Source organism: Suricata suricatta, chromosome 8 (assembly GCF_006229205.1).
Source record: "Suricata suricatta isolate VVHF042 chromosome 8, meerkat_22Aug2017_6uvM2_HiC, whole genome shotgun sequence".
NCBI classification, from domain to species: domain Eukaryota; kingdom Metazoa; phylum Chordata; class Mammalia; order Carnivora; family Herpestidae; genus Suricata; species Suricata suricatta.
In genome coordinates this window covers 64,165,542-64,181,723 of record NC_043707.1, presented here as the reverse complement: position 1 = coordinate 64,181,723, position 16,182 = coordinate 64,165,542, and the positions used below count along the sequence as shown (strand labels likewise).

The window sequence follows — 16,182 nt, the reverse complement described above, 5'->3', positions numbered from 1 at the left end:
CTGTGCTTCCTTAGGCAGACTGAGGTGCTGAGAAATTAGCATACGCCCTGCATATGCCCCACCAGGGACTCGAATTAGCTGTATAAATATTATAGGAACCTGGCCCTTGGGGGAATACTTTTTCCAACCTGTTTTATACCTTTCCCCAGAGTTTCCCTTTAGGCTGAAGCTTTAGTAGCTTACTGTGGTAGCTGACTTCTTGGCTTCCTTTCCTTCCCTGGACCTCCTTTTCACCCCCCTACAAGAATTAGCCACACTTGCCAAAAAAAACTATTTCCGCTTGAGTCTTTGTCTCAGGATCTGCTTCTGGAAGAACTCAAACTAAAAGAGGTATAAATAAACAAAAATGAATAGAAACCAGTAAAATGCTTGACACATTATACATATTCAAATAAATGTTTGTTACATTATAGAGACAACAATACAAAATGTATTCTCAGTGCTTAGCCCAGAGCTGAGTCCGTAGTAGATTCAGTAAAGGCTTGGAGAGTGGGGAAGACAGCCTAGTCAGGTATTGGCTAGGTAACCACCTGGTGAGGATGAAAAATCATGAGCTAAGTGGGTAAGACAGCTTTTGAAAATCCAGAGTTCTATGGGTGTGACTGTAGCCACAGTGGTGGTAGGGAGGCTTCTAGGTGCTAAGAATCGGGGCTAGCCTGGGATTTGCAGTTAGTCTCTCTCATTTACCTGTTGAATTTCCCCTGAGATTTATTTTAAACAGTTTTATTGAGATAGAACTTATATATGAGATTATTTACCACTTTCAGAGTTGTACAACTCTTACTACTATTCAATTCCAGGATGTTTTCATCACCAACCACGCCCCCCAAAACTGTACCCATTAGCAATCACTCCATTGTTACTCCCTCCAGCCCCTGGTAAACACTGTTCTATTTTCTGCTTCTATAGATTTACCTATTCTGGACATTTCATATAAAGGAATCTTGTTATATGTGGTCTTTGTGGGTGTAGTTTTTCACTTGGCATAATGTGTTCAAAGGTCATTTAATGTTGTAACATGAATCAGCACTTCATTCCTTTTGTTTGCCAAGTAGTATTCCATTGCATGTATGTACATATTTTGTTTATCCTTTCCTCAGTTGATGAATATTAGGCGATTCACACTTCCTGGCTGTTATGAATAATATTACTATGAATGTTCATGTCCAAGTTTTTATGCATTTAAGTATTTTCATGTATGTATGTATACGCACACCCTTAGAAGTAGGAATGCTGGGTCGTATGGTAGCTCTGTGTTGAACTTTTTGAGCACTATTTCACATACCTGCCAGCAGTGAAGATGGGTTCCATTTCTCCTCATCCCTACTATTCTTGCTAGTACCGTCTTTTTCTTTTATAGCCATACTAGCCTGTGCAAGGTGACATCTTATTATAGTTTTGACTTATATTTCCCTAATGCTTAATGATGTTGAATATCTTTTCACATGCTTTTTAAGAATTTGTTTATCTTGTTGTGAGAAATGTCTATTCAAATCCTTTACCATTTTTAAATTGTGGGGTATTTTTGTCTTTTTTAATAGTTTAATGCATTTAATTTAATTAATTTATTTATTTTTAGTTTAATGTATTTTCATAGGAAACTTACAGGAACAGCATAGAAGACAGACAACATAAAAAACATGGACTTACATATAGGACACCTCAGAAAAGCATAGTGAATATGGTTTTTGTCTTTTTACTCTTGTTAAGTGCTCTTTATATAGTCTGGATACGGGACTCATATCAGATATATAATTTACACATATTTTCTCCCATTCTGTGGCTTTTCTTTTTACTTTCTTCATGGTGTCATTTGAAGCACAGAGGTTTTCAATTTTGATGAAATCCAACCTGCATATGTTTTGCATTTGGTTGCTTGTGCTTTCATTGTCACATATAAGAAATTGTTGCCTGATTCAAGGTCATGAAGATTTATACCTTTATTTTCTTCCAAAAGTTTTATAACATTAGTTCTTATATTTAGGTCTTTGGTCCATTTTGAGTTAATTTTGATACATGATATGAGCTAGATTCCAACTCATTCTTTTGCATGTGGATATCCACTTGTCCCAGAACTATTGTTACCAACTTTTCTTTCCCGTATAGAATTGTCTTAGCACCCTTGTCAAAATCAATTGACCATAAATATAAAAATTACTTTCTATACTCTCAAGTCTACTCTACTGGTCTATATATCCTTATTCTAGTGTTACAATATCTTGATTACTATGCAATTTTTTTCAAAAAACTTTTAGTGTTTTATTTATTTTTTTGAGAGAGAGGGAGAGAGAATGAATGAGAACTAACAGAGGAGGGTCAGAGAGAGAGGAAAACACAAAATCCAAAGCAGGCTCCAGGCTGTCCCCACAGAGCCTGACACAGGACTTGAACTCACAAACTGTGAGATCATGACCTGAGCCAAAGTCAGACACTTAACTGACTGAGCCACCCAGGCACCCCTGTAATTTTGAAATCAGGGAGTATAAGCCTTCTAACTTTGTTCTTTTTCATGATTGTTTTGGCAATTCTGGGTTTCTTGCATTTCCATATACATTTTAAATCAGTATATCACTTTCTGTAAAAAAGTCAACATTTTGATAGGGCTAGTGTGTGATCTGTGAATCAGTGAAGGGAATGTGGCCATCTTAACAATGTTAAGTCATTCAGTCTACAAACGTGGGCTATTTCTCCATGTATTTAGGTCTTCAGTTTTCTCAATAATGTGTTTTAATTTTCAGTGGCCAGTATTGCCCTTCTGTTGTTAAATTTGTTTCTAAGTATTTTATTCTTTTTGATGCTATTGCAAATGAAATGCTTAATTTCATTTTTGAGTTTTAGTGTATAGAAATGCAGTTTTTTTTTTATGATCCCACAAAGTTTTTAACTCTGTATTTCTCCCTTCAAAATCAAGACTTGTCATATCCAAGAAATATTTTATCCATCTTAAGGCATGGGACGCTTGAGGCCTGCCACAAAACACCAAAAGCTGGCTGCTGCCCTTAAGAGAAAACTGGGAAAGAAATTCTTGGTGTCGGGAAGTAAAGTGTGTGATTTATTTGGTCCAGAAAAGGCAGGTTCACACAGCCATGAACTTTAAAAAATAAGAAGTCCTTGAGCATGGAAAATGGATTTGGGGGTGCTACAAATAGGTTACAAAGTGAAATATTAAATTCAAAGAGCTGATAATAGTATGAGGGCAGGAGAGATGCATGGTCAGATAAAACACATAAGAAGCCTCCCAGAGAAAGCAGGTATGCATCCTAGTTTGGGCACTGGCCATGAAATACCATGGAATCATCCAGTCTGCTCCTCCAGATTTACAGATGAGAAGACTCCGTATGATGTGCTGTATAGGAGAAGAAACAAAGGGTTTGGAGACAAGTGACTGAGTCATCACTACCAGGAGACTTTGGGAGAGGCTCCTTTGCTTCTGTCCGCCTCAGTTCTTCAGCTGTAAAAGGAGAAAAATGTTGCCTGCCCCGTAGGGTGATTGTAAGGAATCGGTGACTCAGTGAGCCACCAGTCTTTTCTGGCACCACGTGCCAGGCACTGCGCTCGGTGCTGGGGACAGAGTGGGGAACAAAGGAGACACAGTGGATGACCACAGAAGAGCAGATTTAGGGTGGCGCTTAAAGGACACAGGCTCAGCATTGTGTTCCTCTGGCTCGGTGTTAAGTTCCAGGTAAATTTCCCAAGGGCAGGGCCCCATTGCATTTATGTCTAAATCTTGAGTGCCAAGCACATGCCTGGCGCCTTGTAGTTACTCAGTAAGTTTGTGGAACTAAACAAATTTTCTTTGTCCCAAGGCAAAGACTTTAGACACTGAAGGGGAGAAGAGCGTTTGTGTGGCAAGAGCAGCACACTTCAGGAGGAGGTGATGACCAGCATGGGGACTGCAAAGAGACTCCGTGAGGCCAAAGAAAAGGTATGTTATTGGTTGAACCCTGGCTTGTCTTATTTTTAAAAGAAAGATATCTCATGATAAATTAAAACAAAAACAGAAGAACCTTTCTGGTCCCTTTACCCTTTCTGGTAACATCTACGTATGAATGTATCTCATCAAATGCATCGGTTATTCTTAGCCAGTAGGCTATGTTTTGAAAGACGTAACTGCAGTGGGTGTCAGCATCACTCTGAGAAAAAGATAAAAGTTTTGTGCATCCTATCACAAGTTTGAGCCCATCCAAACTGGGATGATAAGAATTCTGAGGGTGGGGCCCGTGGGTGGATCCGTCAAATGAGCGGCTGACTTTGGCTCACGTCATGAACTTGTGGTTTGTGAGTTTGAGCCTCATGTCGGGCTCTGTGCTGACAGCTCAGAGCCTGGAGCCTGCTTCAGATTCAGTGTCTCCTTCTCCCTCTGTTCCTTCCCTGCTCTCACTTGCTCACTCTCTCACTCTCTCTCTCAAAAATAAATTAAGATAAAAAAAAATAAAAGAATTCTGAGGGCAACATGGCTACAGGGAGGAGGAAATAACATCAGGCTCTGGGTCAGGAGTCCAAGCCCCTGTGAATCACTGTAGATTCCTTCGTGGGGTGGACCCCTCATTCTTCTTGCTGGGTCCATAATACCTTGAGGCGTACAGTCCTCCTGGGAGGGGGCAGATGGACTAGGAACCAGGCTGGGACCACCGGGGCAGCTGATTGCCATGAGCCACCATCAGGCATTACACAGAGCCAGCCAGGTCCCCGGTCCTTCCTTGCCTTATGAAGTCGGCCCTCTGTAGACTTTAGGAACGAGAGCAAAATGGAATAGAGTGGATGTTGAAAGGATCCTCAGATGGAAACCTAGACGGTTGGATTCTAGGTCTGGCTCTGATTCTCACTGTCAGTATGATCTTGATGGAGTCACCTCAGTTCTCTGAATGTCCATTCCCTCATTTGCAAAATGCTAGGTCAGACATACCCTAGAGACATGCCCATCCACTGTATCTCATCCATGGCAGACATTACTGGTCAATCAGCCCTTCCTTCCTTCCCACCCAGCTGCCCAAGACTCCTTCACAGACCAGCGTTATGAGAAGCCTACACCAGGCACGTGTAACTTGAGACCAAGATATAACCACCTTCCAGTCCTTTACTTAACATTGTATGATTCCAAATTCTTTCCTGTATGGACTTGTCCAAGCTTCCTACTAAAGTTGTCATGAGGCAGAAAACTATTGGGTCCATAAAGTCAGGAAATAGCCTGAAGTGGCTCAATGAAGTGCAAGTGTACTATTATTTATGCAGAGTGCTCTCAGTACTGCTACCACACCGTTAGGGCTTCCCAGTGGCTGACGGAAGGGACCTACCTACTGAACTTGGTCAAAGATGGTCCCTGGGGGTGGAGATTGAATAGTTGGACAGGAACGGAGAAAGGATTTTGAAAGATTTTTTTCCTGAAATATAAACTTGCAGCGCTATGCTGGAGTGAATTCCGCCCCATGCCAGAACTGTTAGGGCAGTGTTGCTAGGATATTAGCAGCAGTTAGTCTGGATGAGTTTTGACAGGAATGTGTCATTCATAAATGCTAACAGGGAGGGCTTTGAAGTGGATGGGCTGGTCTCTGTCCAGTGCTATTTAAGGAAGCACAGTGCAGGGATTTTTAGACAGAGCCAAGGTGGAGAATCTTTCCCAAGGTGATCCAGTTCCAGTGGCTGGCATCTGCCAGGCTTGGCACTGCCCTCCCTTACTACTGCTGCCTGGCTGTCCCTGCTGAGCCTGGCTGCTGGGCGCCTGGGACCAGAGAGACGGCTGAACTGGAAGGAAGGTGATACCTCTTTCGAAATGAGCCCCAGAAAAATAAGATAAAAACAGAGAGGGAGGCAAGTATGAGAGACCCTTAAATACAGAAAACAAACTGAGGGTTGCTGGAGGAGAGGTGTGTGGAGGGATGGGCTCAGTGGGGGACGGGCTTCCGGGGTACCTGGGTGGCTCAGTCAGTTAAGCCTCCAGCTCAGGTCATGATCTCACTGCTTGTGAGTTCAAGGCCCGCGTTGGGCTCTGTGCTGATAGCTCAGAGCCTGGAGCCTGCTTTGGATTCTGTGTCTCTGTCTCTCTCTGCCTCTCCCCCACTCACACTCTGTCTCTTTCTCTCTCTCAAAAGGAAATAAGCATTAAAAAAATTTTTCAAATAAAAAAATGGGGAATGGGCTTTAAGGAAGGCACTTGTTGGGATGAGCACTGGGTGTCCTATGTAAGAGATGAATCACTCCTGAAACGAACACTACATGGTTATGTTAACTAACTTAATATAAATAAATACATAAATACATAAATTTAAAAAACAAAAACAAAACAAAACAGAAATGAGTCTTAGAAAGCTAACTCAACCCCCAAAAATTCAGCCTTTGGAGCCATGAATTGGGCCAGCCCTTAGGAACACCCCTACCCATCTCCAGCCTCGCCTCACCCTGCCACTCCTCAACCTCCCCTGCTTTGTTCCTCTCCAGGGCACCTACCACAGCTCACCTCTGATGTGTCCTAACAATTTATTTGTTTAGAGTCTCTCTCCTTTCTAGCTAGATGGGAAGTTCCATGAGGGTGTGGATATTTGTCTGGTTTGCTCCTAGCTGCTTCTTTGGTACCTAGAATAGTTTCTGGAACATAATAGGCACCAAAAAGTGTTTGTTAAATGACCAAATCTATTTATCTCTTCGATATTTTGTTCATCCAGAAACCTGGATTTGTTTCATCTCAGAAAACTTCTGTTCGGTCTGAATGTCTGGAATTATTCCTGGGGTTTGGGTTTGGGTTTGGGATCCAGGAGGGAGTTTGAAAGGAAAGGAAAGAAGATTCCCACTGAGGACTGGAGAAAAAGACACGTAACAATAGCATCAGTCATGTGTCACTTCTTAGCATGCGGGTGCTCACGTGACCCCCGTGCCTCCAAGAGCCCTCGGAAGTAAATACACTTAAGTCAGGTTTTCAGAGGAAGAGATGGAGGTTCAGAGAAAGTACAGTAAGACTTTGGATTGAGAGTAACTTGTTCTGCACGTGTTCTGCAAGATGAGGAAACATTTCTAACAAATTTTAACTGGATAAATGAGCGAGGTTTTGAAATACGAGTAGTATGTGATAGCATCACATGATCACAATTGAAGCAATCGTTCTTGAGATCCGCTTTGATAAACAAGTTTGAATTACAAGCATGTTTCCAGAATGAATTATGTTCACAAAGCAAGGCTTTACTATAATTTGCCCAAAACCGCCTGTCCACAACATGGGAAAGCCCAGGCCTTTATAAAATATACAAGGGCCACATTCAGGTGCTGGCCACCCGCCCTTCTTTCTCCTGCCCAGCCCGCCGCTTTCCAGAGGGGCCATGCTGTTCTAACGATCAGGGTCTGACAGAGGCCCTCCGAGAGTAGACGATTGTGTAAGTGATCACAAACTTGCGTGTTTAATCTGCCTTGGTTTGAGATTTCTACTACTGTGAGCTCTAAAAGCAGAATAATTCAGTGTGATTCTTACTTATAGGATGAGAGAATGTGTGTTGGAGAAAAGAGAGATGTTCCAGTTTGGAATCAGATTTCCCAAATAACGAAGGTGGGAATCCTTGGTGAGATCAGCATCAGCTGGCTCAGTTTTAGGGAATCCCTGATTTGCATTATAAGTGAAAATCAAATTTGTTTCCAATCAAGTTTAGGCTCAGAGATCTTAGTGATGTACTCCTATTCCAGGCCACCAGACAGTCAGCCCTCTAATCCCCAAACTGCAGACTAGGAACACCAAAAATCTCCTGATTGAGCAACTGAAGATTCCAAATTAACCTCCCAGCAGACGGGAAGCATCCTGTGTGGGAACTAGTTGGCCTGAGATCTTTCTGAAGGAAATTTAAATTCTGATCCTGAGAAAGTACCATCGATCTGTGTGCATTAGGGGATTACCGGATGTCCAGGGCGGTGGCATTAACCCGCCTAGTATAGCAGGGTGAAAGAAGTCGGGGTTTCACTGAAAATAAGTGTCTCCCAAGCAAGTATTTAAATAATAAAGTTTTCTTCTAATAGAGCTTCTATCATATCTTATTTATACTAATTTTTTTCTCTTTATTCATTCAGTTTGTGAAATAATTAAAAATCTTTAGCATTAGTTTCTTTTGCTAGGTTGTCAGGCAAAAGCCACATCTGTTTTCAGAAAGAGCCTAGAGGTTTGCTCACACCCTGATGGAACATGACCCCCTGTTAGCTCGGATGGGAAGGTCAGCAGCAGGTTCTAAATACAGCCATGGCCTGGCCTCCCAGCCTGGGGACCCGCCAGAAACCAAGAGGTGAAAAGGTATTCCGCATCGTGAGACTGGGAAAATGTGCATCTAGGCCACAGCGAGATATCACTTCCTTCACACTAGGATGGCTAAGATAAAAAAGAGAATACAGAAATAACGAGTGTTGGTGAGGAGATGGAGACATTAAAACCCTCATCAAACACTGCCGGTGGGAGTGTGACATTGAGCGAGTGTGGGACACTCGTTGTAGGTAGCAGACACAGCTGCAAAGCGCCCTGTACGCATCTCAGGTTTACCACAGCTGGGATGGAACTCTCGTCCTCAGGGAAGCCTGCCCCTCTCCCACGGTGTCCAGCCTCGCGTCAGCAGCTCGGACAGCTGCGTAGTTGCTCAAGCCAAAACCCAGGAGTCATCGAAGACTTCACTGCACCCCCATTCGGTCCATCTGGAAGGCCGTCGAACACCCATGCACCCTCTCCCACTTGACCTGCTCCCTCCTGGTCCAGCCGCCATCGGCTGGCTCCCTCATCCATGGGGACACCCTCCCTGCCAGTCTCTCTGTTCCTTATAGGTCAAGGCTATACTCCACAGTCAGGGTAAATCATGTCCCATAACTGTGCTGCTGAGAATCTAGTGACTCTCCAATGCACTCAAAATAAAACCCAAAGTTCTCACCATGTTGGGAAGACTCAGTGTGAGTGGCTTTTTGTCCCTCCTACTTTGGCTCCTACCCCAATCCCCCTTCACTATGTCTCAGCCACATGAGCCAGCCTTTCTGGCACTCAATGCATCAGACTTATTCCCATCTCAGGCCTTCACACTGGCTGCTCCCTCTGCCTGGAATGCTCTTCCTCCTGAACATTGCATGGCTCCCTCTTTTCACTTTGGTTCAGTTCAAATAGCATATCCTCTGTGAAGCCATAGCTCCTGTCCTGAATTACCCTCTACTTCTTCTCTTCTAGTTCTTTATAGCACCTGATACAATCTGAAACTATCTTTGTGTGTTCATTTATATGTCAGTGCTGTCCTTCTCCTTGACTGTATCTTAAGCTTCACAAGGCCAGAGACTGTCTGGTCATCCCAAGCTTCTAACGCCTGACGTGTGAGTGGCTCTGAGTAAACAGTTCTTGAATGACGCAGTATCAGTGCTGCAGCCCTGATTTCAACTATGTTTGCCTTCTAAGCATCACATAAGGAGGTTTATAGAGCTAAAAATAATATGACTTGTTGAATACTAGCCTAGGAAATTAGGTTCAAAAAAAAAGAGGATAGAACGCTTAGATGAGCTCTAAGCTGGATCTGCTGTTGGGGACCTCCTCTCGGCTCACACTCACCCTGGGACCATCCCCTCCAGTGTCATGGCCCCAAGCACCCCTAGTTTGTTTATACCCAGCCCAGATATTGGTCTGAGACTCCGGCTCACTCATCCTCCTGCAGTGTCTGCAGGCCCCTCAGACTTAGCATGTCCAAATCTGCTGCCCTCTTATTCCACTACCATATTCAAGGGGCCACTGTACACCACAAACAGGTCTTTCTCACCCGTTTGCTGCCGAGCGGCTCAGGCCCCATCACCTCTGAACTCCTACAAGGGTCTCCTCACTGGTTCCCTGGGTCTGCCTCTGTCTCCTCTGTCTGACCTCAAGCCATTAGCTGGAGTGGCCCCTGGGAATTACATCAGTCTCCCGCTCAGAACCCTTGAATGCTTTTCATCTTAGGCAGCATCGGGTCCAAACACATCAAAGCCCTCCCAGACCTGACGGGGCTCTTCCGGGCACACAAAACATGTGACGGTGTCACCACCTCCCCCACAGCCTTCCAGCCTCACTGGCCCCCTCGCTGTTTCTTCAACATGCCCCACACACTCCTGCCTCAGGAATTTTGAACTCACTGTTCCCTTTGTCTGGAATGTTCTTCCCCAGGGATTCACACAGCACACTCCCTCACCACCTCAGGCTTTGCTCAAATAGCAACTTCTCAGAAAGTTGTTCTCAGATCTCCACTCTAAAATTTACCTTTTCCATTCCCCTTTCCTGATTTATTTTCTACTCTTTACCACACTAATATAATATTACATACATGCGTATGTAACATATGTAACATTATAGCTATGTATATGTATAGGTAATTACAATGTTTATATAACATTACATATATGCATACGTAATGTACTTAATGCATATATACATAGGCATGTATCGGTAACTATATATGTATTACACACACACTATTACCAATAGGCACATGTAATTTGTTTACCATGTATTCCCCCGCCCCCCCCACCTCTCCACTAGAAGGTAAGCTTCCTTATGGGAACATCTGTCTGTTTTGTTCAGGGTAGGATCTAGAAGAGTGCTTGGCATGTAGTGAGGATGCAGCAGCTTTTGTCAAGTCCATTCATGTTGATGAAGCCAGGAATGAGGCAAGAACATAAAACACATGCTGTGACGGCTTCATACTAGTCAGTATTGAGCCACTGACTTAACCCTTAGCTTTCCGACGACAGTCAGAGTGCCTGTCTGTCAAATCACACTGTTCAGGAAAATCATGACGCTTCTTGATAGTAGGGGCAGAGAGAAATTTCTCCCATGGACCCCTCTGAAGAGGTGATATATTGTGAGCAAGGTCCTCCACCAGAACATTCAGAGAACTACGGTAAGGCTTACAATGTTTCTCCAGGGTGTTTGATGCCTTACGCCAGAGCGTAATTAATGAAAAGCAATTGCATGCAGGGTCAGAACAGTGTGGTCCAGAAGGCAGCCTTTTATTCATCTGGATTGTTCCAGAAACAAACCTCCAGTACCCAGGAACAGACATGCTTTAGGGCTCTTAGGACGACTGCTCTCAGTCAAGCTTTTGTTGAGCACTAAATGGCAGAGAGTTCAAGCATACAACTGCTGAGAAATTTGTAGATAATCTATGAGATGAGGCTTTCTTGGAATATCATGGAGGTTGTTACCAATATATCTTTGGAGGTGCCATCGTGGTCCATGTATATAGCACATGTGGAGCCATGCAGTGCAGACCCTGCACCACTGTATGAGGCTTTCCTGTTTATGAGGCTGGATAAGTGTAGAGTCATAGGCTTTAAGCTGTAGCCAAAAGAGATAATTTTATAAAAGTATTAAAAAAGCACATATTTATAAAAGTTCCTATGCCAAAAAAGAACACATAACATCTCACTGCAGAAATGAGCTAAAGGAGCAGCAGTGGGCGGGAGCAAGATGCTCCATTAAAATAACTTAAAGTTGGATCTAACACAGAAAATGGTCACAGGAATGTTGGTCTGAACATTTTCAAAGCAGGTAAGACAAACTACGTCCTCTCCCCTACCCCGTGCCACCTATAAAACATCTCAGTAGAACTCCCATTGATCTACCCACTTGGGAGTGTGGTTTTCAGTTCGGTGCCCAAATTGCAAAGGAAACATTGAGGTAGATGACTGAATTACCTTGCTCTCTGGGATTGCTAGTCATGAGCCACTCAAATCGGGGCAGTTACCCAAATTGCCTATGACTATGACTATGGTAAGCTTTCCCACTAAAAAAATTAATTCTATAAAATTTACAGTAATACATTCACTCTTCCACCCAAGGGCTCTGAACTTGCACAGTATAGGAAAATTTATATTTCCCTGGGTCCATGTGTAAGCAGCACATTTCTTGCATTTTTGTAGTGAGTCAAGGACTTTCATGAATATTATTTTACACGTCCTCCCTCCCCTCTCCCAAAGATATGCATTTTTGGTCTTTCATGTATTGGAAGATGTGAAGAAATTGCAGGGTAATTAAGTTGAAAAATATGTCAGACGGTGATGACTAAGCAAACACCTCAGCTTTCATAATCATGACTGGCCGAAGTCTCCAGGAATGCACGGAGGGGGGGAGGGGGCGGGGGGGGGAGGCGGGGGAGGGGCTAAACATCAAGTCCTCTTGGAGAACTGACCATGCCAAGCACTAAACTAAGCACTTTCCTAAAGTTGAGTAGAGAGTGTGGACATGACTCTTGACCTTAAGGAGCTCCCAGTCTGGTGGTACAAAGTTACCTAGCACTGGAGGGCAGTGCGTGCTGAGCCCACTGAGGGCAGCTGACGGCGCGTGATCCCTGTGGATGGGAGGGCTCTGGGGCCTCCAAGGGAAGTGGGCTCTGAGTTGGTCCTAAAGAACAGGATGTGGAAGAGTTGGGGTCTTATAGAGGAGAGGGGATCACCGACCTCCTTCCTGTGACATCTTATGATCTCTGTTAATAAGAAGGAAGTTAAACTTGGACATGTTCGGGCCACTGTATTTGTGGGTCTCTTTGCTATAGGAGCTTCACCTAGAGCCTAAGACACCTGTGGAGTTTACCGTTGACTCACTTCTTCCTAATACGTCCAGATATGACTCAGTAAAAAGAAAGCAAGGGGACCAATAACAAGAGGATCCATCATTCTATTAAAAAAAAAAAAAGGAGGAAATAAAGTATAACTTCCCACTGATTCTGCCAGGCAGAAGCTATCACTAAAGGAGGCTAGAGATAGAGGACCAGAGGTGCAAAGATTTTCCAAGATCACTCACAGCTAATAAGCAGCCTAAGACCAAGAACTCACATATATGACTCTTCCTGTGACTCACACACATGTAATTGAGTATAGACAGAGAGAGCCTCAAAGTACTGAATCGGGTGTCATGATGGGTCTCTCCTCACTCCAGGAGGCAGAGTAGAATCCCTGATGTGCTACTGAATTCAAATGGGTGCAGGTAGCCTGGGGCATGGAGGGGCAGCGTTCTTGTAGGACTAGAAAGGAGCTTTGAAATGTCCACTTTAACCGCCTCATTTTACAGATGAAAAAACTGATGATAGGGAGGTTAAGTAGTTTGTCCAAAACTAAATGACGCCTAGATATTCATGGCTCTATTCAGCACAGCATGATGTGAACCTTACATCCATGATCTTCATGGACAAAAGGCAAAGTTTTATGTATGTTTTCTTGCAGACCTTTCTCCTGTGTCTCTGCATTCAAGGATCAGATAATGAGGGAGGGTGATCTATGTTGATGGAGAAGCCAAGGAAAGAAATATGCTTCAGTTCATGGCACAGAGCTGACTCTTGACCATGGATGTTCATTTCGGCTGTCTCTTAAATGATCAGTGTAAAACATGGTCCTCATCAAAGAGAGTCCAGGCCTATCCAGCAAGTAGAGAGGGACTTGGGGGGATGGGAGAGCTGTGGGTGATTGCAGGAGAGAAGAGGACCCCTGGGAAAATCTGATAATAGGGAGACCATCAATGCAAGCACCCTGGGGCCCTGAGGATTGGAGTGACACTGGTTTGCGTGGTGGAGCTCAGCATTGCCTTCCAGAAAAGATATTTTGGTGATGAACTAAGAGCTTTTGTATCTGGTTAGGGAGCTCACTACGTTCCCTCAAGGCCCCTGACTTGAGCAGGCTGAGTCAGGAACTGGCCCATTTGTGAGATAAACGCAAGAGATTTATTGGTTTCTCAAGACTTTGTAAACTGGTCCTGTATGGGAGTATTTCCCTTTCCTTAAACGGATCATTAGGAAATACTGGACACAAATCAGGAATTCAGTTTCTAAATAAACACACTTCTACCCACACAGATAACTTGACTCATTCTAGTACAGGCAACTTCCAATAAATGAAACATTTTCTTCATTTCTGAGACCAACTTCTCATTGGAACCTGAATGAGTACCTATAGGGGTCCCTTTAGGATCTCTGCCTGGGCTGCTGTAATCCGACGTGTTACAGACAAAAAGCACCATATACATGAAAGTTTTTAAACCTATGTGTTTTTGTTTGCTGGCCACTTGGGATGACGTCTGTAGATCATACTCTTATTCCCCTGACATATAGGGTAAACCGAGGCCCAAAGTAACAGAGAACTGGCTCAAATTCACACAGCAAGAAACCACCCCCACGCAGTGCCTTTTTCCACCTTCTTCTCACAGAACCTGCTTTCTTGGCACCTAAGTGAAATGCCACAGGTTAAGAGAGGGAATGAGCCACCAAGGACCCATAAAACTTGTTCATTCATTTAGAAAAGTGTTACTGAGTGCCAGCTGTGTGCCAGGTACCATTCTAGGTGCTAAGGATTCCGCAGTAAATGAAGCAGATAAGAATCCCATGGCTGGCTATTCTGGTCCTTTGATTCCTGTCCCTTTCTGGCTAATCACATCTGACATTAGAGCTTGCTGGTGTACTATGTGCTTTCCCATGTGCGGTGTCCTGGGCCCCTCGCGGCCATCCTTAGATAGGCAGGTGTGATCCCCGGAGGCACACAGTAGGGCTACAGGCACATTCCTACTGAGCTTTTCTGACAGAGCTCTGTCCAGTGGGCCTGAGGCTCACTGGCACTTTCTCCACAACCAGACAAGGGTCAGAGCTACTGGTGGGAGCCTGCAGGAAGGAGCCCCCAGAGCTGTTTCACCACCACCCCCAGCCTCCATGGCCTGCACAGTCTAGTGGGCTTCTCAAGAGCTGAGTGGTGGGGAAGAGAGTCACCCCCAAACCTGCTAAGTTCAACTGTCAAAGCCAAAGAGTATGACTGCAGGCAAAGAAAAGACATAGGTGTAGGTGTCTTTTCCTTGTGACCTGTGTGTATCACTTGGGGAGAGACCAGGGCTGGGTGGAGGGTCCACAGGAGCCAGAGACGGAGGCTGTGCAGTGTTAGGCTGGGGCATATGCACGTCCACGATTCACACTTACTTGTTCCAAAAGCAGCATTGGGCCTCCTGGTGGCCATGAGCTTCCAAGGAGGCAGGGTCCCTCTGGACCAGGGTGGGCCCTCCTATCAGCCTGTAGGAAGTCGGGGGTGAGGGCCAAACTATACAAGGGAAGCTAAGCAGGTTGTGCCTGAGATGTTCTGATTAGACCGGTGCGCTGTCGGATCCTATTCTATCCAGGAGAGCGGTGTGACCTTGGATAATGTACTTAACAGCCTGGTATCTTCTAAATCTGGAAAACAGGGACACTGATACCCATCCCAGTCCTGTTGCAAAGACACACATGATACCTGAGACCCATGGAAAGCACCTGCACACAGTCACCCATCTGTTTTATGTTTATTTAAAAATTTTTAAATGTTTACGTATTTTTGAGAGAAAGAGAGGGACAGAGTATGAGTCAGGGAGGGGCAGAGAGAGAGGGGGACACAGAATCCTAAGCAGCTCCAGGCTCTGGGCTGTCAGCACAGAGCCTGATGTGGGGCTCAAACCCATGACCTGTGATACCATGACCTGAGCTGAAGTCAGTTGCTTAACTGACTGAGCCACCCAGCTGCCCCGGTTTTATCCTTTTAATTATTATATGAGGAACTTTTCTAAGTATGCTTTTTAAATTCTTTTCTGATCATGTAGAAAAGTATGATCTCTGGAAAACACAGAAAAACATAAAAAAAGAAAATAAAAATTGCCTATGTTCCCAACCCTCAGAATTGCTGTGAGTACATTAACATCCTGGTATACTTTAAATAACTCACACACACACACACACACACACACACACACACATATGTCATATAATTTGGTGATTGAGAAGGTAATCATTTTTTTCTTTTTTGACTTATTATATTTTGAGCATTTTTTCACATCATTAAAACTTCTTAAGAACATCATTTTCAAAAATTACAAAATAATAGAATTTTTAAATCACTAATATTGTATATAAATCTTCATTTCAGATTATTTCATATTTTTCTGGTCATTTCCAATTTTGCAAATGGATTGATCCAAACACAGCTATTAAAAAAAAAACACTTAATGAATTTACTCAAATAAAGGAAGCTTATATGATACAAAAATGCTATATATAGCACTGAAAATCTATATACAAAAAATGAATATAAATTAGCCAAATTCAGACATTTCCAATTAAGCATCATACAAATAAATTTTCTTTTCTTTTTTTTTTACAAAGGCACAACACATACATACATGATATCATAATTCTTGCGGAAAAAAAAACCCATCAGACAGTA

At 43.7% G+C, this 16,182-nt stretch overlaps 1 long non-coding RNA gene across 1 annotated transcript in view; it reads left to right on the top strand.

Annotated features, from left to right (window-relative positions):
* Positions 1-16,182, top strand: part of LOC115299953 — a 107,201-nt gene that overhangs the window by 12,720 nt on the left and 78,299 nt on the right. Inside the window, exon 2 of the long non-coding RNA XR_003912437.1 lies at positions 3,807-3,925. This is a non-coding gene — a long non-coding RNA (uncharacterized LOC115299953). The remainder of the gene's footprint in view (positions 1-3,806; positions 3,926-16,182) is intronic.